Genomic DNA, 25,829 nt, shown 5'->3' with positions numbered 1-25,829 from the left:
AAGAAAAAAACACGAGCTAGACTCGGATCTTGCGTATACCCAGGCTCGAGGACCAGTAAAACCCAGGCAGTCTGCTAAAAAAACAGAAGTAAAACCCAGTCTAACCGTCGGTGTAACACCTAACCATGCATATCTATCGATCAGGGGATAACTCGGGGAACCGGTCCACGCCTATAAGCTCGGCTTGTCTCATCGCCAAGCCAGATCACAACAAACCTCCTTCCTCTTCCTCAAGTCAGCCGCCGTCTCCTCCCCGGCGAGCAAAATGGTTTCCGCCGACGCAGCTCGCAACATGGTCGGCATCATCGGCAATGTCATCACCTTTGGCCTCTATCTCTCCCCTGCGTAAGCCATGCACCCTCCTCTTGCCCCATCTGTGTATATGGAAGGTGGTTGTTGGTAGCTTTTGTTTCCTTTGCCTGTGCATGCGCGCAGGCCGACGTTCTGGAGGATATGCGCGGCCAAGGACGTGGAGAAGTTCAAGCCGGACCCTTTTTTCGAAATGGGGGAACTCCCCGGCCTCTGCATCAGAACGATGCATACGTCCAACCTATTAAATAAATAAATAGGTTTAACAAGGTCTTAAAGTCTCAAAACGAAAATAAAGGAGAGCTCACAAAGAGCTAAAAGGGCCAAAAGACAAACTAGCCATAAAAAGCCACAACCGGCTGGCATAAGAGAGATAGGTAAACTAATTGCCTATCCTATTACATGACCGCCATCCAAACCGGTTGAAGATATCTCGTGCTACCATCTCCCAGCGGATAGATCCAGTAACCAAACGCTCCCTGGCCTCCGTCGGAGTGAGTAGTGACCACATACGGATCAACGCAGTGGCTCGGAAAATAACGTGCAAAAAATGAATATTTGTTGTTATATTAAAAACCAAATCATTTATGCAGTTCCAGACTGCCCACAATAAAGCAGAGACTCCTACGCGAATATGTCTCGCTGTTTCGGGCTCTATCCCGTGAGGGCACGTTCCAAATAACGTGTTGACAGAACTCGGTGGAGTAATATTAAATGCAATATGGACTGTCTGCCATAGAACTTTGGCTAACGGGCAATCAAGAAAAAGGTGTTTGATAGTTTCATCCCAATCACAGAAACTACACCTAGTAGGTCCTGTCCAATTACACTTTGTCAAATTGTCCTTGGTTAATATAACTTGTTTATGGACAAACCACATAAACACTTTGATTTTCAAAGGAACTTTGACAGCCCAAACATGTTTGGAACTAGGAATCGAGCTTGAATTGATAACATCAACATACATTGATTTTACTGTAAACTCTCCAGACCTAGTAAGCTTCCAGCGTAATTTATCGGGCTGTTGAGATAACTGAACCTCCATCAGTCTACTTACTAGATGGATCCATTCTTCCCAACAATTGCCAACTAGCGTCCTTCTAAACTAAATATTAAGGGGGTTGGATTGAAGTACCGTTGCAACGAACGCCTCACGTCGTTGAACAATACGATACAGAGACGGGTATTGAATGGCAGGGGGGTCTCTCCGAGCCAAGTATCCTCCCAGAATCGCGTACTAGCACTGTTACCGATAATAAACTTTGTCCTACTAAACAAGGTTAATTTGACATTCATAAGCCCTTTCCAAAAAGGTGAGTCAGTCGGCCTTGCTGTCACCTGGGACAAAGTTTTGGAGTGAAGATACTTGCTACGGAGGATCTGCGCCCAAGTGGCATCAGTCTCAATCGATAACTTCCACAGCCACTTGCTGAGAAGACATCTGTTCTTGATCTCAAGATTCTAAATACCAAGACCCCCTTGGTCTTTCGGTCGATAGATGATATCCCATTTGGCGAGTCAGTATTTTATTTTTAGTTCATCGCCCTGCCAGAAGATTCGTGATCGATAGAAGTCCAGTCTTTTCCTAACTCCAACTGGGACTTCGAAGAACGACAAAAGAAACATAGGCATACTCGTGAGAACCGAGTTATCAGAATTAATCGGCCTCCGTATGACATGAGCTTGCCCTTCCAGCAACTCAGGTTCTTTTCAAAGCGGTCCTCGATGCACTTCCATTCTCTGTTTGTTAGCTTACGATGGTGGATTGGTATACCTAAGTACGTAAAAGGTAAAGTCCCCAATTCGCACCCAAACAATTGCCTATACGCCTCTTGTTCGTCTTTGGCTCTACCAAAGCAGAACAATTCGCTTTTGTGAAAGTTAATCTTTAACTCGGTCAATTGTTCAAAAAGGCATAACACCAGCTTCATATTTCTCGCTTTGGCCAAGTCATGCTCCATAAAGATGATCGTATCATCAACGTACTGTAGGATAGACACACCTCCATCAACTAGATGAGGTACCAAGCCACCCACCTGACCAGCCTCCTTAGCCCGACCTATCAAAATTGCCAACATATCAACTACAATGTTGAACAGGATAGGGGACATCGGATCCCCTTGTCCCAGGCCCTTATGTGTCTGGAAATAATGACCTATGTCGGCATTCACTTTAATTCCAACACTCCCTTTTTGCGTAAACGATTCTACCTGGTGGCGCCACGCTTCATCAAAATCTTTCATACGCAATGCCTGTTGAAGGAATGGCCATTTGACTTTATCGTACGCTTTCTCGAAATCCACCTTAAAAACAACTCCATCTAATTTTTTCGTGTGAATTTCATGGAGCGTTTCATGAAGGACCGCCACCCCTTCTAGGATGTTTCTGTCCGGCATGAAAGCAGCTTGGGAATGCTGCACCACAGAATGCGCAATCTGTGTGAGCCTATTAGTCCCAACCTTGGTGAAAATTTTGAAACTAACATTGAGAAGGCAGATCGGCCTGAACTGCTCAATTCTCACCGCACCCATTTTCTTAGGATGCAGTGTTATTGTTCTAAAATTTAAGTGAAATAACTGAAGCTGTCCAGAGAATAGATCATGGAACATTGGTAACAAATCCCCCTTAATAATATGCCAACACTTTTTATAGAACTCCGCCTGAAATCCATCCGGCCCTGGAGCCGTATTGTTTTTCATCTACGCAATAGCTTCAAACACCTCTTTCTCCGAGAACGGGGCAACCAAAATATCATTATCATTAGCAGTTAGTTGAGGCACATCCTCAATCCTGGACTCATCCAGGGACACACACAACTATCCTCCAGAGGCCCAAATAACTGCTTATAATACTCGGTTATGTATAGTTTTAGGTTATCCTGTCCTAAAATAGTTCCTTCATCTTGTTCAAGCTGAAAGATTCTCTTCTTTCTGTGCTTGCCATTAGTAATCAAGTGAAAGAATTGAGTGTTCGCGTCCCCCTGGACAACTTTGCGGAGCTTAGCCCGCAACGCCCACTTTAATTCCTCTTCACGGAGAAGTTCTTTCAACCTCATCTCCGCTTCTAGTTTATCATGAAGCTCCGTGTTGGAAATATGCCCTAGAGGCAATAATAAATGGTTATTATTATATTTCTTTGTTCATGGTAATTGTCTATTATTCATGCTATAATTGTATTGTCCGGAAATCGTAATACATGTGTGAATACATAGACCACAACCTGTCCCTAGTAAGCCTCTAGTTGACTAGCTCGTTGATCAACAAATAGTCATGGTTTCCTGACTATGGACATTGGATGTCATTGATAACGGGATCACATCATTAGGAGAATGATGTGATGGACAAGACCCAATCCTAAGCATGGCATAAAAGATCGTGTAGTTTCGTTTGCTAGAGCTTTTCCAATGTCAAGTATCTTTTCCTTAGACCATGAGATCGTGCAACTCCCGGATACCGTAGGAGTGCTTTGGGTGTGCCAAACGTCACAACGTAACTGGGTGACTATAAAGGTGCATTACGGGTAACTCCGAAAGTGTCTGTTGGGTTGGCACGGATCGAGACTGGGATTTGTCACTCCGTGTGACGGAAAGGTATCTCTGGGCCCACTCGGTAATGCATCATCATAATGAGCTCAATGTGACTAAGGCGTTAGTCACGGGATCATGCATTGCGGTACGAGTAAAGAGACTTGCCGGTAACGAGATTGAACAAGGTATTGGGTTACCGACGATCGAATCTCGGGCAAGTAACATACCGATTGACAAAGGGAATTGTATACGGGATTGATTGAATCCTCGACACCGTGGTTCATCCGATGAGATCATCGTGGAACATGTGGGAGCCAACATGGGTATCCAGATCCCGCTGTTGGTTATTGACCGGAGAGGCGTCTCGGTCATGTCTGCATGTCTCCCGAACCCGTAGGGTCTACACACTTAAGGTCCGGTGACGCTAGGGTTGTAGAGACATATGTATGCGGAAACCCGAAAGTTGTTCGGAGTCCCGGATGAGATCCCGGACGTCACGAGAGGTTCCGGAATGGTCCGGAGGTGAAGAATTATATATAGGAAGTCCAGGTTCGGCCACCGGGAAAGTTTCGGGGGTTACCGGTATTGTACCGGGACCACCGGAAGGGTCCCGGGGGTCCACCGGGTGGGGCCACCTGTCCCGGAGGGCCCCGTGGGCTGAAAGTGGAAGGGAACCAGCCCCTAGTGGGCTGGGGCGCCCCCCTTGGGCCTCCCCCCCTGCGCCTAGGGTTGGGAACCCTAAGGGGGGGGAGTTCCCCCTTGCCTTGGGGGGCAAGGCACCCCTTCCCCCCACTTGGCCGCCACCCCCCCCCCCCTTGGATCTGATCTCCAGGGCCGGCGCCCCCCCCAGGGGGCCTATATAAAGGGGGGAGGGAGGGCAGCACACAACAGCCTTGGGCGCCTCCCTCCTCCCCTGCAACACCTCTCTCTCTCTTGTAGAAGCTCGGCGAAGCCCTGCACGAGACCCGCTACATCCACCACCACGCCGTCGTGCTGCTGGATCTCCATCAACCTCTCCTTCCCCCTTGCTGGATCAAGAAGGAGGAGACGTCGCTGCACCGTACGTGTGTTGAACGCGGAGGTGCCGTCCGTTCGGCACTCGGTCATCGGTGATTTGGATCACGGCGAGTACGACTCCGTCATCCACGTTCATTGGAACACTTCCGCTCGCGATCTACAAGGGTATGTAGATGCACTCCCTTCCCCTCGTTGCTAGTACACTCCATAGATGCATCTTGGTGAACGTAGGAAAAATTTAAAATTATGCTACGATTCCCAACAGTGGCATCATGAGCCAGGCCTATGCGTAGTTACTATGCACGAGTAGAACACAAAGCAGTTGTGGGCGTTGAGTTTGCCAATTCTTCTTGCCGCTACTAGTCGTTTCTTGTTTCGGCGGCATTGTAGGATGAAGCGGCCCGGACCGACCTTACACGTACGCTTACGTGAGACAGGTTCCACCGACTGACATGCACTAGTTGCATAAGGTGGCTAGCGGGTGTCTGTCTCTCCTACTTTAGTCGGAACAGATTCGATGAAAAGGGTCCTTATGAAGGGTAAATAGAAATTGGCAAATCACGTTGTGGTCATACGTAGGTAAGAAATCGTTCTTGCTAGAAACCTACAAACCACGTAAAAACTTGCAACAACAATTAGAGGACGTCTAACTTGTTTTTGCAGCAAATGCTATGTGATGTGATATGGCCAGAAGATGTGATGAATGATATATGTGATGTATGAGATTGATCATATTCTTGTAATAGGAATCACGACTTGCATGTCGATGAGTATGACAACCGGCAGGAGCCATAGGAGTTGTCTTTATTATTTTGTATGACCTGCGTGTCATTAAATAAACGCCATGTAAATTACTTTACTTTATTGCTAAAAGCGTTAGCCATAGAAGTAATCGTTGGCGTGACGACTTCATGAAGACACAATGATGGAGATCATGATGATGGAGATCATGGTGTCATGCCGGTGACAAAGATGATCATGGTGCCCCGAAGATGGAGATCAAAGGAGCATGATGATATTGGCCATATCATGTCACTATTTGATTGCATGTGATGTTTATCATGTTTTTGCATCTTATTTGCTTAGAACGACGGTAGCAAGTAGGATGATCCCTTATAATAATTTCAAGAAAGTGTTCACCCTAACTGTGCACCGTTGCGAAGGTTCGTTGTTTCGAAGCACCACGTGATGATCGGGTGTGATAGATTCTAACGTTCGAATACAACGGGTGTTGACGAGCCTAGCATGTACAGACATGGCCTTAGAACACACGCAATACACTTAGGTTCACTTGACGAGCCTAGCATGTACAGACATGGCCTCGGAACACGGAGGACCGAAAGGTCGAGCATGAGTGGTATAGAAGATACGATCAACATGGAGATGTTCACCGATCTTGACTAGTCCGTCTCACGTGATGATCGGACACGGCCTAGTCGAATTCGGATCATGTTTCACTTAGATGACTAGAGGGATGTCTATCTGAGTGGGAGTTCATTAAATAATTTGATTATATGAACTTAATTATCATGAACTTAGTCTAAATCTTTACACTATGTATTGTAGATCAAATGGCCCACGTTGTCCTCAATTTCAACGCGTTCCTAGAGAAAACCAAGCTGAAAGATGATGGCAGCAACTATACGGACTGGGTCCGGAACCTGAGGATCATCCTCATAGCAGCCAAGAAAGATTATGTCTTAGAAGCACCGCTAGGTGAAGCACCAATCCCTGAGAACCAAGACGTTATGAACGCTTGGCAGCAGCGTGCTGATGATTACTCCCTCGTTCAGTGCGGCATGCTTTACAGCTTAGAACCGGGTCTCCAAAAGCGTTTTGAGAAACATGGAGCATATGAGATGTTCGAGGAGCTGAAACTGGTTTTTCAAGCTCATGCCCGGGTCGAGAGATATGATGTCTCCGACAAGTTCTTCAGCTGTAAAATGGAGGAGAACAGTTCTGTTAGTGAGCACATACTCAGAATGTCTGGGTTGCACAACCGCTTGTCTCAGCTGGGAGTTAATCTCCCGGATGACGCGGTCATTGACAGAATCCTCCAGTCGCTTCCACCAAGCTACAAGAGCTTTGTGATGAACTACAATATGCAGGGGATGGAAAAGACCATCCCCGAGGTATATTCAATGCTGAAATCAGCGGAAGGGGAGATCAGAAAAGAACATCAAGTGTTGATGGTGAATAAAACCACTAAGTTCAAGAAGGGCAAGGGTAAGAAGAACTTCAAGAAGGACGGCAAGGGAGTTGCCGCGCCCGGTAAGCCAGTTACCGGGAAGAAGTCAAAGAACGGACCCAAGCCCGAGACTGAGTGCTTTTATTGCAAGGGAAGTGGTCACTGGAAGCGGAACTGCCCCAAATATTTAGCAGACAAGAAGAAGGCCGGCAACACCCAAGGTATATGTGATATACTAGTAATTGATGTGTACCTTACCAGTACTCGTAGTAGCTCCTGGGTATTTGATACCGGTGCGGTTGCTCATATTTGTAACTCAAAACAGGAACTACGGAATAAACGGAGACTGGCAAAGGACGAGGTGACGATGCGCGTCGGGAATGGTTCCAAGGTCGATGTGATCGCCGTTGGCACGCTACCTCTGCATCTACCCACGGGATTAGTTTTAAACCTCAATAATTGTTATTTAGTGCCAGCTTTGAGCATGAACATTGTATCTGGATCTCGTTTAATTCGAGATGGCTACCCATTTAAATCTGAGAATAATGGTTGTTCTATTTATTTGAGAGATATGTTTTATGGTCATGCCCCGCTGGTCAATGGTTTATTTTTGATGAATCTCAAACGTGATGTTACACATGTTCATAGTGTGAATACCAAAAGATGTAAAGTTGATAACGATAGTCCCACATACTTGTGGCACTGCCGCCTTGGTCACATTGGTGTCAAGCGCATGAAGAAGCTCCATGCAGATGGACTTTTGGATTCTCTTGGTTACGAATCATTTGACACGTGCGAACCATGTCTCATGGGTAAGATGACCAAGACTCCGTTCTCCGGAACAATGGAGCGAGCAACCAACTTATTGGAAATCATACATACCGATGTGTGTGGTCCAATGAGTGTTGAGGCTCGCGGAGGATATCGTTATGTTCTCACTCTCACTGATGATTTAAGTAGATATGGATATGTCTACCTAATGAAACACAAGTCTGAAACCTTTGAAAAGTTCAAGGAATTTCAGAGTGAAGTTGAGAATCAACGTGACAGGAAAATAAAATTCTTACGATCAGATCGTGGTGGAGAATATTTAAGTCACGAATTTGGTACACACTTAAGGAAATGTGGAATAGTTTCACAACTCACGCCGCCTGGAACACCTCAGAGAAATGGTGTGTCCGAATGTCGTAATCGCACTCTATTGGATATGGTGCGATCTATGATGCCTCTTACCGACTTACCGCTCTCATTTTGGGGTTATGCTTTAGAGACTGCCGCATTCACTTTAAATAGGGCTCCGTCGAAATCCGTTGAGACGACACCGTATGAATTATGGTTTGGGAAGAAACCTAAGCTGTCGTTTCTAAAAGTTTGGGGATGCGATGCTTATGTCAAGAAACTTCAACCTGAAAAGCTCAAACCCAAATCGGAAAAATGCGTCTTCATAGGATACCCTAAGGAAACTATTGGGTATACCTTCTACCTCAGATCCGAAGGCAAGATCTTCGTTGCCAAGAACGGGTCCTTTCTGGAGAAGGAGTTTCTCTCGAAAGAATTGAGTGGGAGGAAAGTGGAACTTGATGAGGTGATAGTCACCCCTTCCGAACCGGAAAGTAGCGCAGCGCGGGAAAATGTTCCTGTGGTGCCTACACCGACTGGGGAGGAAGTTAATGATGATGATCATGAAGCTTCAGATCAAGTTGCTGAACTTCGTAGGTCTACAAGGACACGTTCCGCACCAGAGTGGTACGGCAACCCTGTCCTGGAAATCATGTTGTTAGACAACGGTGAACCTTCGAACTATGAAGAAGCGATGGCGGGCCCGGATTCCGACAAATGGCTAGAAGCCATGAAATCCGAGATAGAATCCATGTATGAAAACAAAGTATGAACTTTGACTGACTTGCCCGATGAGCGGCGAGCCATAGAAAACAAATGGATCTTTAAGAAGAAGACGGACGCAGATGGTAATGTGACCATCTACAAAGCTTGACTTGTCGCTAAGGGTTATCAACAAGTTCAAGGGGTTGACTACGATGAGACTTTCTCACCCGTAGCGAAGCTGAAGTCCGTCTGAATCATGTTAGCAATTGCCGCATACTATGATTATGAGATATGGCAGATGGACGTCAAAACAGCATTCCTTAACGGCTTCCTTAAGGAAGAGTTGTATATGATGCAGCCGGAAGGTTTTGTCGATCCTAAGAATGCTAACAAAGTATGCAAGCTCCAACGCTCAATTTATGGGCTGGTGCAAGCATCTCGGAGTTGGAACATTCGCTTTGATGAGATGATCAAAGCGTTTGGGTTTACACAGACTTATGGAGAAGCCTGTGTTTACAAGAAAGTGAGTGGGAGCTCTGTAGCATTTCTCATATTATATGTGGATGACTTATTATTGATGGGAAATGATATAGAATTCTTGGAAAGTATAAAGGCCTATTTGAATAAGTGTTTTTCGATGAAGGACCTTGGAGAAGCTGCTTATATATTAGGCATCAAAATCTATAGAGATAGATCAAGACGCCTCATTGGTCTTTCACAGAGTACATACCTTGACAAGATATTGAAGAAGTTCAGTATGGATCAGTCCAAGAAGGGGTTCTTGCCTGTATTGCAAGGTGTGCAATTGAGCACGGCTCAATGCCCGACCACGGCACAAGATATAGAAGAGATGAGTGTCATCCCCTATGCCTCGGCCATAGGGTCTATTATGTATGCCATGCTGTGTACCAGACCTGATGTAAACCTTGCCGTAAGTTTGGTAGGAAGGTACCAAAGTAATCCCGGCAAGGAACACTGGACAGCGGTCAAGAATATCCTGAAGTACCTGAAGAGGACTAAGGATATGTTTCTCCTTTATGGAGGTGACGAAGAGCTCGTCGTAAAGGGTTACGTCGACGCTAGCTTCGACACAGATCTGGATGACTCGAAGTCACAGACCGAATACGTGTATATTTTGAATAGAGGAGCAGTAAGCTGGTGCAGTTGCAAGCAAAGCGTCGTGGCGGGATCTACATGTGAAGCGGAGTACATGGCAGCCTCAGAGGCAGCACAGGAAGCAGTCTGGATGAAGGAGTTCATTACCGACCTAGGGGTGATTCCCAATGCGTCGGGCCCAATGACTCTCTTCTGTGACAACACTGGAGCTATTGCCCTTGCGAAGGAGCCCAGGTTTCACAGGAAGACCAGGCATATCAAGCGTCGCTTCAACTCCATTCGTGAAAGTGTTCAAAATGGAGACATAGATATTTGTAAAGTACATACGGACCTGAATGTAGCAGATCCGTTGACTAAACCTCTCCCTAGGGCAAAACATGATCAACACCAGCACGCAATGGGTGTTCGATTCATCACAATGTAACTAGATTATTGACTCTAGTGCAAGTGGGAGACTGTTGGAAATATGCCCTAGAGGCAATAATAAATGTTTATTATTATATTTCTTTGTTCATGGTAATTGTCTATTATTCATGCTATAATTGTATTGTCCGGAAATCGTAATACATGTGTGAATACATAGACCACAACCTGTCCCTAGTAAGCCTCTAGTTGACTAGCTCGTTGATCAACAGATAGTCATGGTTTCCTGACTATGGACATTGGATGTCATTGATAACGGGATCACATCATTAGGAGAATGATGTGATGGACAAGACCCAATCCTAAGCATGGCATAAAAGATCGTGTAGTTTCGTTTGCTAGAGCTTTTCCAATGTCAAGTATCTTTTCCTTAGACCATGAGATCGTGCAACTCCCGGATACCGTAGGAGTGCTTTGGGTGTGCCAAACGTCACAACGTAACTGGGTGACTATAAAGGTGCATTACGGGTAACTCCGAAAGTGTCTGTTGGGTTGGCACGGATCGAGACTGGGATTTGTCACTCCGTGTGACGGAGAGGTATCTCTGGGCCCACTCGGTAATGCATCATCATAATGAGCTCAATGTGACTAAGGCGTTAGTCACGGGATCATGCATTGCGGTACGAGTAAAGAGACTTGCCGGTAACGAGATTGAACAAGGTATTGGGATACCGACGATCGAATCTCGGGCAAGTAACATACCGATTGACAAAGGGAATTGTATACGGGATTGATTGAATCCTCGACACCGTGGTTCATCCGATGAGATCATCGTGGAACATGTGGGAGCCAACATGGGTATCCAGATCCCGCTGTTGGTTATTGACCGGAGAGGCATCTCGGTCATGTCTGCATGTCTCCCGAACCCGTAGGGTCTACACACTCAAGGTCCGGTGACGCTAGGGTTGTAGAGACATATGTATGCGGAAACCTTAAAGTTGTTCGGAGTCCCGGATGAGATCCCGGATGTCACGAGAGGTTCCGGAATGGTCCGGAGGTGAAGAATTATATATAGGAAGTCCAGTTTCGGCCACCGGGAAAGTTTCGGGGGTTACCGGTATTGTACCGGGACCACCGGAAGGGTCCCGGGGGTCCACCGGGTGGGGCCACCTGTCCCGGAGGGCCCCGTGGGCTGAAAGTGGAAGGGAACCAGCCCCTAGTGGGCTGGGGCGCCCCCTTGGGCCTCCCCCCTGCGCCTAGGGTTGGGAACCCTAAGGGGGGGGAGTTCCCCCTTGCCTTGGGGGGCAAGGCACCCCTTCCCCCCACTTGGCCGCCGCCCCCCCCATTGGATCTGATCTCCAGGGCCGGCGCCCCCCAGGGGGCCTATATAAAGGGGGGGGAGGGAGGGCAGCACACAACAGCCTTGGGCGCCTCCCTCCTCCCCTGCAACACCTCTCTCTCTCTCTCGTAGAAGCTCGGCGAAGCCCTGCACGAGACCCGCTACATCCACCACCACGCCGTCGTGCTGCTGGATCTCCATCAACCTCTCCTTCCCCCTTGCTGGATCAAGAAGGAGGAGACGTCGCTGCACCGTACGTGTGTTGAACGCGGAGGTGCCGTCCGTTCGGCACTCGGTTATCGGTGATTTGGATCACGGCGAGTACGACTCCGTCATCCACGTTCATTGGAACGCTTCCGCTCGCGATCTACAAGGGTATGTAGATGCACTCCCTTCCCCTCGTTGCTAGTACACTCCATAGATGCATCTTGGTGAACGTAGGAAAATTTTAAAATTATGCTACGATTCCCAACACTCCGCGGCTTGCAAAATCGTGGATTCGGCATTTAAATCTAGGGACTGAATAAGTGAAAGGAGCCTTTCCTTTTTAACCTTATAAATCTCACTAAGGTGCTTAGCCCACTCACGTAGGAAACTTCTCAAATGCCTGATCTTATTCTGCCAGCGCTCAACAGAAGTCCTACCTCCTGCATCCTTAAGCCATTCCCTGGCAATCAGATCCAAGAAGCCTTCACTTTCAAACCATGCCAGCTCGAATGAAAAGGAGTTTTTGTTTCCCACGTGGTTTGGCTCACCTGAGTCCGCGAATAAAGGTGTGTGATCAGAGATTCCGCGCGAGAGAGCCTGGACCGTTGCCAAAGGGAATTTCTGTTCCCACTCGACACTCGCGAGGACTCGATCCAGCTTCTCAAACGTCGGGTTTGGCAAAGCATTAGCCCAAGTAAATTTTCTACCGGAAAGCTCTATCTCTCTCAGATCCAAGCTTTCAATAATGGTATTAAACATAAACGACCATCTGCCATCAAAATTATCATTATTCTTTTCCTCTCTCCTCCTAATGATATTGAAGTCACCCCCAACTAAAATTGGGAGCTGCTCGGATCCGCAAATTCGAACAAGATCCGCCAAAAACTCTGGTTTAAGCTCGGGCTGCGCGGCACCATAAACCGCCACCAGAGCCCAATTAAACCCAACAGCTTTGGACCTAACCCGAAACTTAACCGCGAAGTCACCCATCACTACACTTCGGACTTCCAGCGAATCGCATCTCACTCCAAGTAAGATCCCACCCGATCTTCCTCGCGGAGGCAGGCAGTGCCAATCGAAATCGACATCGCCCGATAAAGTATTGAGAAACTGGGGCTTAAAATTATCTCTACCAGTTTCCGAGAGAGCAATAAAATCCAATCTATGCTCGATAGACGCATCTGCAATAAACCTTCTTTTAGCCAAGTCTTTCAGACCTCTGCTATTCCAAAAGATTCCTTTCATATTTCATCATGAGATTTTTTGGTAGTACGGACCTAGCACTCGTACGTACCGCTGAAGCAGGATAAATCTTCCGCTTCCACTTGCATTTGGTTTTGCTTTGGTCCTCCACCCGGTCCTCATAACCAGGCTCAGTGGGTCGAACTACTGCATCCTCTAAAGTGGCATCCTCTTCCTCAAACTCAGGACTGGATGGTGCAAGATTCGCACAAAAATTATCGAGCACTCTGACCCCCAACGCATCAATATCTGCATCATTCATGGGTTTTACCGCTGCTAAGTTTTGAATCGTTTCTAAAGCACATTCCGCTTCGAAATCTAGGAGATCATTAACCGAGTTGGAAATTTCACTATCATTACTCCTTAGTGAAACTCCTAGTTGGTGTGCATTATTAATAATCTCATCATTAGAAAAATGCAAGATAGAATTAGAAACGTTGACCGACATACCAGTAGTGACCTCAATGTCACGAAGCTTGGCCGCCCTCATGGCGCACCTCTGCTGCATGTCATCAACCTCCGGGTGTTCCTGGAGACGACAACTCATCCGTCGCCCCGCAGAGACCGGGTCCGGGATCCCACCAAAGGCTATGACCTCCTCCCGAGTAACCCCTCTTGCTGTATCCCTCGAAGGGTCAGCCAGAGTTACCGGAGGTAGCGGCCGTGGGCTCCTAGGCCCCACTGACGAGTGCCTCAAACCGAGGCCCTGGGCCGCCGGTGTGCCAGGAGAGGGGTGCGCGGGGGCCGCCGGCCCGAGCACTCCTCCCGCCCCAACCCTCTAGATAGAGGGTGTCACCGGTGCCGCAGGAGAAGCGGCCTCCCTAACCGCCACAGGGGAAGGAGGGTCGAGGCCACCTGCCCCGGACTGCCTCCCGGGGCCACAGGAGAAGCGGCCATTCTAGCCGCCACAGGGGAAGAGGGGACCGAGGCCACCTGCCCCGGACCGCCTCCCCCACGCTAGGCCGTCGTCAACATCTCCGTCGCCAGGATAGGAGGGGAAGGAGTCGAGGCCACCTGCCCCGGACTCCCTCCCCTAGGAGCAGCCTCCACAGTAGACGTCGTCTCCCGATCGAGACTGCGGGGAGAGTGGGAGAGAGAGAAGCCACCTCAGACTCCACCTCCCCTCCCCCATCCGAGGTCGTCACCGAGAAACTCCTCACCAAGCCTCCGCTCATGGGACTATGAGCAGCATCAAACTTCAAAGCAGGGAGTGTGCGCTCAAACACATCATCAGACTCCACCCGATTGCTCCAGAGTCTGGGAGGAGCGGAGGCTGGCTCAAACGACCCAAACCTCAGAGAACTCATAGGCACCGAGGAAGATGGTGTCGTCCCGACGCCGGGCCCGTCCCCGGGCGTCTGAGAAATGGGGCCTGATCCGTTGGACACCTCTCGTCCAGTATCATCAGTCGGTGCCTCCTTGGCACCCGTGTTGTCATCACCCTCGTGCATATCCACATCAGTCCCATTGATCGCCTCAGCAAACCGATATGTATCCTCAAACTCAATCTCGGGATTGAAAACCTGTCCCCTATAAGTCCACTTGACCACATCAGGGACGAACTCAATGTCCAGAGCACTCACCAGCAGTCGGGCCACCCCGTGAGCGCGGGTAAAGGCCATATCCACTCTCTCGGTTTTTTCAACCATAATACCCAAACTAGCCACAACCCGAGCATCCTGCATCGGCTCAGATGGAGCCCCGGAAAATCGTAACCAAAACCTGAGTAAGGGGCTTGCCCTGTGGCTCAACCTTCTTCCACTCGTGAAATTCCAGAATGCATTTAGTGCCAGGTACTTTGCACAGCTCAAAGCTCAGCAATCTCTGCAAATCTTCCACAGTTGGGAAGTCAACCTTGAACATATTGGCCTCAATACTGCCAAGCTCCCACTGGAAGTCACCTGGAGCCAGTTCCTGAAGCCTCTGCACAATCTGAGCCTCAGAAGCCTCTCCCTGGGCAACTTTCACAACCCCAGTGGTCAAACTCTGAGTCTCCATCGGAATCTCTCTCGCGGCCGGGGACTCAAAGAACATCAACTCAGCACAATATACTCCATACATTGTAAGAGCCAGAACCTGATCACGCAAAAACGGGCAATCCCCCGTAACATGTGCTGGCCTACCGCACGAATCGCAAAACTCCGCCACGCACTCAGCAATGAAGTGACCCTTCTCACCACATCGATAGCATAACATCTTCTCCTTCTTACGCGCCCACTTGGACGCTCTCTCCGAGTCTGCCCTGTCGCCCGTCTCAGCTGTAGCCACAGTCCCAGGTACCTCAGCGTTGGCCAGCGCCGTCACGACATCCATCGCCTGGCTAGGCAAGTCTGTCGTCTGAGCGGGATCAGCTGCCACGACAGAGGTCGTCTGGTCAACAACAGCAGGTGGAGGAGGCTGCCTGTTATGGTACCGACCACGACCACCACCACGACCACCACGGGGACCCCGATAACCACCTCGCTGCCGGTAGTCAGGGCCAGATGCTCCCTCAACAAAACCACCCGGAGGGCCGAGAAAAGGTCTCTCAGCAGAACCATCACTCTGCCAAGCATATCCACGACCACCTCCCGTGGATGACGAACCACGGTGTTGGCCATCCCCATATGCATCGTAACCATCGTCCCCCCACTGTCTCCGGGGCGGTTCATTAGTCCCTCCATCAACCATGTTCTGATGCGTCTGCGTTGGGCCCGACCGTTTTTGCGCCGGCCTCGTGACGTAGTGAGGCGGCGGCGCCGCACGTGGCTGAATTCCGGCGGCGGCGACCTGGTTGGCCGCAGATGGCCTCAGACCGTTTGCTCCGCCCAGCCCTGCAGCAGTAGTCACCGCCGTGGTCGGCCCTGTCGGCCGGGGTCCAACAGACCCGCCCTGACCCGCCGCTGCCACTGGCAGCCTAACCGTGGATGGCAGGGAACCAGGAGGCGTCCCGCCCCGACCCGTAGCGGGCGCCGGAGGCCTAGACCCAGTGTGGCCACCCCCCCCCCGTCCCACAGTTGCGGCTTGCACGGTGGCACCACGCCCAGCGCCCGCGGGCGGCGGCGGCGCAACCCCGACGCGGCCACTCGCGGCCACCATCGGGGGTTTCTTCGCAGGAGGCAGCCCCGCCCCTCGGCCCGCCATGACAACAAGGGGACGGATCCGTCACGCACGTCCAGAGGCGCAAGAAGGGAATCCCGTCGTCCCGTTCCGACGAATCCTAGCTATCGGCGCAACGACGTACGTAGGACAGAGATCGATCACACCTCTGCATGTATCTGTGCACGCAGACTTGGTGGGTTTCGGAATAGCCTGGGCCTCATACCCAGCTATCTCCGGCCAAGCCAGTTGCGGCCTTGTATCATTCAGATGCGGCCCATCGCGGCCCAAGAGCAAATTCAAACAGACCTCCCGAGCCGCCCTGAGCCCGATCCCCGGGATCGACGGCGCGGGCGCCGCGGCCGCCGACGGCGGTAGTCCGGCCAACTTCCGTTGCACCTGCCTCCTCTTCTTAACCGTGATCCACGAGTCCAGACAAATTAAATCGAAAAGCGTAAGGTTCGGAAGACGTACCTTAGGTAGGGGGCCCTTCCATGGCCTGATCGCCGTCGCCGCCGTTCTCCGGTGAACAACGCGACGGACCATCTCCTTCCTCTCGCCCGCGTGAAGTCCAACCCTAACCGGATCGTCCACCGGCAAGATCTTGTTGACCGTCGTGGCTACCTCGTCTTCATCATAGCCGGAGTTGAAGAACTCGCACATTAGATCCGACGGTGTCGGCGACGGCGGTGAGGCTGCCGGATCATCTCCGTCACCATCCGCATCATCCTCATCCGATCCGGCCAGCGACCAGAACAGGCCGCCGACGCGCGTACGAACCGCAGTAGACGGGGGCGGCGCCCCCGCGATCGCCGCTCCAGTCGCCCCGGAGTTGCCCGTGCCCCCATCGCTATTCAGTTTCCTACCTGGCGACGCTGCTCAACTGCTTGCTCTGGGTCTTCTACGGCCTCCCCATCGTCCACCCCAACAGCACCCTCGTCGTCACCATCAACGGCATCGGCCTCGCCGTCGAGGCCGTCTACCTTGTCATCTTCTTCATCTACTCCACCATCAAAAAGAGGGTACGTACATCCCTTATCAATTTCTCTGACCCGTCCTTTTCGGGTGTTTTAGTTAGTTTCTGCCCGTAATGCTCTAACCTGATCGTGCTCGTCATGGAGGCGGCGTTCATGGTGGCCGTGGTGATCGGCGTGCTCCACGGCACCCACACTCATGAGAAGCGCTCCATGATCGTCGGTATCCTTTGCGTCATCGTCGGCTGCATCATGTATGCCTCCCCGCTCACCATCATTGTACGTACAATCATGATCGACCCATCCTGTACTCGAACTCAGTTAGTTAGTTGCATGTCTATGGCACACGTGCAGTGTTAGAGGTAGGACATGCAATAGAGAACGAATCAACACAGAGGGACACAATATTTTAATATAGAAAAACTCTCCAAGACGAAGGGGCAAAAACCATGGGCGCCGGGGATTTACAACGATAAACTTATCCTATGCGGCGGCTTACAAAGAACTTATCCTGTGCGACAGGCCTCCGCTCCGCTCCGTCAGAAGTTGGCCTTTATAGAAATTTGGACCACAACATAACATATGGCTAAACCAACATTGTACTTGGCTTATGGATCTGTACTTGCATTGCGTGTATATAGCTAGCCAACCAAACTCTCGTGTTAGCTAGCTGTTGAGTGACGTTTCATAGTCTAACTGAAACCTGTGATCCAGCGCTTCGTCACAAACAATGCGCCATGCATAGCTAGGAGATGCATATGCACGGATAGTGCATGATCCTGTTCTAATCGTTGCCTTTTGTGATCCTTTTCCTTTTGCCAACTCTATGAGTTGATGATGGTTGCCTCGTTTTTAATAAAAATGGGGCAGGTGGAAACACTTTTTCATTAAAAGAAAAGGACTGATAATGTCGGACGAAAAAGATACTGTACCGGCCGGCCATCAACATTGGTTCCATGAATCCTATGAGTTTGTCCAGGTGTAGAGTTCATCAATGTAGCTGCTGCGAATTAACCACGGATTTTTTTTACTTATTATCTTGATCGTACAGATTTGTTTCTGAAAAAAATAGATGATACATATTTAATTACTCAGACCTTGTGCTTTTAACTAATGCGAGTACTAATTAATATTGTATTGCTTGCAGAGTAAAGTGATCAGGACCAAGAGTGTGGAGTAGATGCCATTCTTGCTGTCGCTGGTGAGCTTTCTCAACGGCTGCTGCTGGACGACCTATGCGCTCATCAAGTTCGATCTCTACGTTATGGTCAGTGCACTACATACACATCTCAAAAAGTTCCAAACCCAGCCAGACTTACCATCATCATTGATCTAACTGTCATGTGATGATCCCAGTGTACACTTTGCATAGATCTAATCAATTTGACGCCCTCCGTTAATTATGTGCAGATCCCCAATGGCCTCGGTACATTTCTCGGCCTCGTCCAGCTGATCCTATACTTCTTCTACTACAAAACGACCCCCAAGAAGGAAAAGATTGTCGAGCTGCCCACCGTCGTTGTTGACGGTATTCCGCGGCAATCCTGGCGGGTTCCTGATTCTGGTATGTATTTCCTTCTGGGTCCCTGCTCGTCGGTGGTGCGTCGCCTTCGAGCCTAGGCGAGAGGGGAACACTCTACGGGTGTAGAGGTGATAGCGAGTGGGCTGAACCTCCGACAAATCCAGTTTCTTGCTTAGTGTCGCCGTTGATTTTTCCAGTCCGGATCATGTCTCCTTCCGGCAGTATGTGTTTTCTATGTGGCTGTGCCATTTGTGCGCGTCGGTATACCTCATGTGGAGCTCTGTTTGTGGGACGAGTGTCTCTGAGTTCCTTTATTTCCTGTCTGCCAAGTATTCATTCGAGTTCAAGGGTGAACCACTTCGCTTGCTGACGGTGCGGCATTCCTGGAGTCGGGACGAGAAGGCAGGGGCCTTTTTCTGCAGTGGAGATGGATGGTATAGTGGCCAACGTATACGCTGGACGATGGCTTACTCCTATCATGTATGTGCCTCCTTCAAGCTATGCGATGCTCGAGTGGTGTCGGCTCCTCTGGTGGACGACGGCCTGGACTGATCAAGCTCAAGATGTTTTTTAATTTGATTTTGTCAGTCGCTTGTGATGTCTATGGTCTGTTGACTGTTATTTTTGTACCTTGTATCTACCGCCTGGGGTTTTCTCACCTCAATTTATTTTTCTTTCTGTTCCTTGTAACTTGTCATTTTTAATTCCTTACCGATTGATGGCTCCATTAGATTCCCCTTGAGCCTTCTTTCTAGAAACACAACAACACTCGCGGCGACAACGTTTCAGTGATCGTTGAGAGATAAACTTCGCTTTGCAGCAGTGGCAAGCCCGCCGTCGCCGATCTAATCTGGGCCAGCGCAAAGATTTTAGCGCAAAACAGTGTGCCCCTTTTTCGTTAACCGTTGCCGTCTAGCTAGCGCAAATTAGAAGTTCGTGCACCATTGCAGTGGAGCTTCTCACCTTTGATAGGGGAGTAACAGAGAACCGACCATTGTCTGTGTCCATGGGGTTATCCTTAATTATCATTGCCGTAACCTAAATGTGAGGAGGAACAATAGTGGCGTATATGATATGGAGACTACCCATATAGCTCGTATGCTATAACAGGCTCCGCCCACTACCAGCATCAAAGAGAGGCTTGATTATCCGAACCTAAAACTATGCAACATCATATGTTACATTCGACACATATTACTGGGGAATCTAGAGTCCATGAGAACGCGACTCCATGGCCCTAAAGCCACCGGATATAAGGCGGACCGGCGGCGGCGATGACGGGATCAAGGCAGAGAAACCCAAATTGCCTGAGCAGTCGCGAGAGGGTCCCAACTGTTGATTTTCATCTTCTCATACTTTAAATCACTTATTAATTTTTTGACATACTTTGTAGTCACGATTCATCCTTACAACTACAGTTGTTTTGCATCCACTTTGCATTAGGCCTCAACTAACTTGCAAACACATCTTATAAATTTCTATAAGAGACAAAGTCCATTTTCTATGCTCCGTGTGGGATCGACTCTTACTTTAAAAAGCTACAAGTAAACCTTGTGTCCATGTAGGCCATCAACCTCCTCGGAAACTTCATGTGGCGGCGGAAAAAAATGCTCGATAATTAGGGTGGAGTTTTGGGGTACATATGGACCATGGGCACTTGAGGCCAGCCAGGGGGACTCCACATGCCATAGGCGCCTCTGCAGGCTCCCAAAGCCACAGAGCGCCTACAGCAGGAGCCTAGGCACTGAGGGTGGCCCATGGTGCCGAGCCTTGGCTCCTGGGTCTTTTGGTGACTTGTAACTTCCTGAATAATTTTTATTTTATTTTTTGTTGAACTTTTTCTCTGTATTTTCCTGAAAATACGAAACAACAAAAAAGAAATTGGCATTGGACACTTGATTAATATTTTACTCCAATAAAATCAATAAAAGGTATGCCCGAAGTGTACGTAATTGATTGATATATAGCATGAATCATACAAAAATTACCGATACATTTGAGATGTATCAGGTTGTTTTTTATCAAGACTAGATTTAGCGTTGCTGGCTTTCTACTCAAAGCATTCGCTACTACATTTGTTTTACCCAGGTGGTAATGGATTTCCAGGTCATAATCTGTGTGGTCAACTCCCATCTACAACACTATACGCGGGAAAGGAAGCTAGTGACCCCCCCCCCCCCCCCCTCGCAACCGCTCAGGCAATTTGAGTTTCTCTGCCTTGATCCCGTCATCGCCGCCGCTGGTCCGCCTTCTATCCGGTGGCTTCAAGGCCAAGGAGTCGCGGTGCACCCTAGCCCTTGCTGGCAGGAGGGTTCCTGCTATGTTTTTTTTGATGTTTTTTAGATCGATTAGGGTGTGTGTCTGTTTAGGAAGACAAGGCAGTCGTAGCTCCCTGAAAATGGAATGAGGTCTCCCGTCTAACTCCCATCCCTGTGGTGCATCTAGCGTCGTCAGAGGACGTGTGAAGGTGTGTCTCCATTGGATCTCGTGGGATTCTATTGGTGTTGGTTCGCGTTGGATCTCCATGGATCCAATCTTCGTTCATGTGCCTACATGGTCATATTCTTCCACTCTATGCTTCTCTACATCGACAACTGTTGTTGTTCTGTTGCACTGGTCCTCTAGGGTAATTAGCATGACGATTTTCCATTGTCTACTTCAACAAGTTTTGTCTGGCTCCGGTGAAGGAGGGGCACTGATGGTGGTGCAACATCGTCTCATCCAATGCTTCTAGTTGTCGCTAGGTGGTCTATGAACCTGGATGTATTTTTTTCTTATTTCCGGTGTTACTTGTACTACTATGACAGATGATGAATAGGTCAAAAGTTTTTCTGAAGAAAAAGATATTTGCTTTTGCATTTTTTTCATTCTGTCTTCCAGATCCATATGCCAACTCGTACATATCACATCATATCCTTTTTCATTCTTCTATCCCTATCTACGCTGGTACGGATGAGGCCGGGCACGACACACTTGCGTACGAGGAGGTTATGCATGCCTCCCCATTTCTCTCGGTTTCCCGATCCGGGCATGCACGCGCGCACGTTACACCCAACGTATGACTTGGCAATCTGACCCACGAGCTAGACTCGGATCTTACCCAGCCACGAGGAGCCAGTCTAACTAAACGTTAACCCCTAACCATATCCATTGGGTGGGGAACGCGAACCCCGCCACGCTATAAGCTCGGCCGGCCTCTCTCATCGCCCCAGCCAGATCACAACCAACATCCTTCCTCTTCCTCGAGTCAGCAGTCTCCTTCCCGGCGCGCAAAATGGTTTCCGCCGACGCAGCTCGTAACATCGTCGGCATCATCGGCAATGTCATCTCCTTCGGCCTCTTCCTCTCCCACGCGTAAGCCTGCCTCCTCTTGTCTAGCCGCCGCCGCCCTCTTCACCTCCTACTCTTACCTATAATCTATCTATCTATGCATATGGAGGGTGATTGTTGGTAACTTGTGTTTGTTGCTTGTGCGTGCGCGCAGGCCGATGTTCCGGCGGATCTGCAAGGCCAAGGACGTGGAGGAGTACAAGCCGGACCCCTACCTGGCGACGCTGCTCACCTGCATGCTCTGGGTCTTCTACGGCCTCCCCATCGTGCACCCCAACAGCATCCTCGTCGTCACCGTCAACGGGATCGGCTTCGTCGTCCAGCTCGTCTACCTCAGCATCTTCTTTATCTACTCCACCAACAACAAGCGGGTACATCTATACACGCGTCCCCTAATCGTTCCTCATTTTTCGGTGTTAGTTAGTTTCTGCCCCTAAGGCCCGGTCTTTTTTCGGTATATATGCGTGCAGTTAAAGATGCTCGCCGTGCTCGGCATCGAGGCGGCGTTCATGGCGGCCGTGGTGGCCGGCGTGCTCCACGGCGCGCACACCCACGAGAAGCGCTCCATGATCGTCGGCATCCTCTGCGTCATCTGCGGCTCCATCCAGTACGCCTCCAATCTTACCGTCATGGTACGTATAACGATGATCATCGACCCATCGTGTCTACTCTTTAATTCTTTCTTCCCGTTTCTTGTAGTTTTATTTTGAACTCAGTTAGTTGTTGCGTGTTGATGCCGCACATGTGGCTAACTAACACTCTCATCTCCCCGCAAAAAATCTAACTAACACTCTCGTCTGCTTATAGATCTGTACTTGCAATCCGCGTATTTAGCTAGCCAACCAACCAAACTTTCTGCTGCTATAGGGGAACCACATTTACAAATTACTACATAAGGTTACTTAATTTTTTTACAAAACCTGTGGCCCATCGCTCCATCACCAACGTGTGGTGCGGTGCCTAGCTAGGGGAACTACATCTACAAAAGGTTACTTTTTTTTACCAACAAGCGGATGCCAAGGATTATAATTGGGAATTGTTAAAAAATGTTTGTACATTTTTGTAGGTCTAGCATTATTGCGGATATAGTGCATGTGGTGTAGAGTTCATCAAAGTAGCCGCTGGTTTTTTTTTGCGGGGCAATGTAGCGGCTGTTAATTAACCAGGGAGTTTGTTTACTTACTATCTAGATCATACATATATTGTTTCTCAAAACAAAAAATAGGTCACACATATTTAATGACGCAGCCTTTTGCTTTTATATAATGTGAGTACTAATCAGTGAAAAATATAGCATGCTATGAAAAAAGAGAAAAGTGTGTTTTGGTCCCTCGACTTCACCAAATGTCTTCACAGTTTACCAGAACTGGTTTTCATCATAGTCATTAGTGTATCTTTTATTTGCGGAACGGTCCTTACCGTTTACCAGAACCGGTGCCACGTCAGTGGTTTACCCATTGTCTCTGGTTTTGGACAACTTGCTTAGTTGTGTGACTTGAGGAACCAAATGTCACCTAAAAATTCTTGCAAGACCAGATGTAGACTTTTGGTGAACTTGACGGACTAAAAACATACTTTTCTTATGCAAAAATAGCGGGGCCCTTAAAATATGCTATTAGCATAATATTAGCTAGACATTGTAAAATGGTTTATTTAGGAAGACATTGCACAAAATGCTATTGCGTGCAAATAGTGGCGCTATAGCATTCTATTTTTTTCACCGGTACTAATATTGTATTGCTTGCAGGTTCGTGTGATCAGAACCAAGAGTGTTTAGTACATGCGATTCTTCCTGTCGCTGGCGATTTTCCTCAGTGGCTGCTGCTGGACGGCCTATGCGCTCATCGAGTTCGATCTCTATGTGGCGGTCAGTGCAACACATACACACTCCATCGATCTAGCTTTGATGCGATGATGTCACTTTGCATAGATCGATCTAATCAATTGTGATGCCCACTTTTAATTATGCGCAGATCCCCAATGGGCTCGAGGCAGTTTTAGGCCTCATTCAGCTGACCCTCCACTTCTTCTACTACAAATCGACCCCCAAGAAGAAGAACATTGAGCTGCCCACCGTCATTGTTGACAGTGTTGACGCTGTTCTGCGGCGGTCATGGGGGGTTACTGATTCCGGTGTGTATTTCCTTCTGGGGCCTTGCTCAACGGTGGTGCGTAGCCCTGGAGCCTAGGCGAGAGCAGAAAGGTTTGCCTCTACAGGTGTAGAGGTGCGTCAGGATAACGAGTGCCCGAACCTCCGGCAAAGCAGTTTCTTCTGGTTATGCTAAAAAAATGTCTCCTACCGGCAGTGTGCGTCTTCTGTGTGGCACGTGTGTGTGGCCGTGCCGTGTGCGTCGGCGTAGCTCATGTGGAGCTCTGTTTGTGGGACAAGTGTCGTTGAATTCCTTCATTTCCTCCTTGCCAGTATTCATTCAAGTTCAAAGGTGAACCACTTCGCTTGCTGACGGTGCGGTGTTCCTAGAGCCAGGACAAATAGGCAGGGACCTTTTTTCGGCAGCGGAGACGGATGGTATAGTGGCCACCATATATACTGCAAGACTAGAGACAGAAACGCGTCATCAACTCATCCATTAGACAGCCGCTACAGAGCTACCCTCCTACGTCGCTCTCGTGGGCGACGGGGAGGGCGCTCCCACCGCCGCCGCAAGCACCCTCCTCTCTCTCCCTCCTCCCTCGCCGCCACCACATTAGGCGGCGGATCCCCACGGCAGTCAGGACTGCCAGAGCACAACGGGCTTCAAGGTGGCGGATCGTGCATGCGAGGGGCTAGCTGCGGATCGGGATCCGCCTGGATCTGGCGTGTGTCTTCAGCCGGCGGCGCGGGCTATGAGCAGCGCGGGCCGGTGTCCTCCATCGTGCCGGCAATGGCGTCGGCCTGGTGGAGGAAGCGGTGTGGTGGCGGTCCTAGTGCTCTTATCGCATCACGGCAACGATCTGCATGATCGGTCCTCCTCGATCTGGCCGTCCACGTTCCGAAACTGCTGCCTGAGATCTTGGCCAAGAATATCTGGATCGGATAGAATCCGATCGTGCATGTCCATATCAGCCTACGAGGCTCCATGAGGGCACGGCACGAAGCTCTGTTGTTTGTTGACACTATGGGACATTTTGGTATCTCTGTTTCCATGGCGTAGACAGCGGTGGAGAAAGTCATGGTGGCTAAGAGCATAGGATCAGTAAGGCGGAGAGGGCCTTGGAGGCGATGGAGTCAGCTAGGTTGTTTGATAACTTTCAGAAGCAGCAATGACAAGTGGGGGCGGCAGCACTGGAGGATTTCATTTTTTGTGGTGCTCCTCGAATGTCGAGCCGTGACTTTCACGGTGAAAACATAAGGTCTAACCTTCATTGGTTGTGCCTGGCAATTACTTCCTCCGTTTCAAATTAGTTGACTTGAATTTGTTTAAATACGGATGTATCTATACTTGTTTAGTGTCTAGATATATTCGTGTCTAGATAAATATGGGTCAAGTAATTTAGAACGGAGGGAGTACCTTGCTGAAGGTATTATTTTTGAGAGCTCGTAGTTTCTCCAAGGTGAAAACCTAAGATCTTGGACCGGGTGACGACGATGCTTGTGCACTGTTTTCTTCTTGAAGATGCCGCTTTTCGAGACATTTTATGTTTTTCGGGTGTTGTCTTTGGTGGTGTTTTATGTGCTACTACTGAGAGGAGTTGATCACTTTGGTGAGACTTTTCTTTCCTTTTTCTTTTCGGGTTGTGTTCCTGAATATCTTCAAGACATCTTGTTGATGCTCACTTAAGTGTAACAAGACGTA

The 25,829-nt window shown here is 49.1% G+C and overlaps 2 pseudogenes; both read left to right on the top strand.

Annotated features, from left to right (window-relative positions):
• Positions 1–265: 265 nt before the first annotated feature.
• Positions 266–18,803, top strand: LOC109776037 (bidirectional sugar transporter SWEET6b-like; annotated as a pseudogene).
• A 3,047-nt stretch (positions 18,804–21,850) lies between these two features.
• Positions 21,851–24,320, top strand: LOC109776036 (bidirectional sugar transporter SWEET6b-like; annotated as a pseudogene).
• The last annotated feature ends 1,509 nt before the right edge of the window (positions 24,321–25,829 follow it).

The sequence above is a fragment of the Aegilops tauschii genome, chromosome 7 (genome assembly GCF_002575655.3).
Source record: "Aegilops tauschii subsp. strangulata cultivar AL8/78 chromosome 7, Aet v6.0, whole genome shotgun sequence".
In the NCBI taxonomy this organism is placed as follows: Eukaryota; Viridiplantae; Streptophyta; class Magnoliopsida; order Poales; family Poaceae; genus Aegilops; species Aegilops tauschii.
This window is presented reverse-complemented; position numbering and strand designations above follow the sequence as displayed.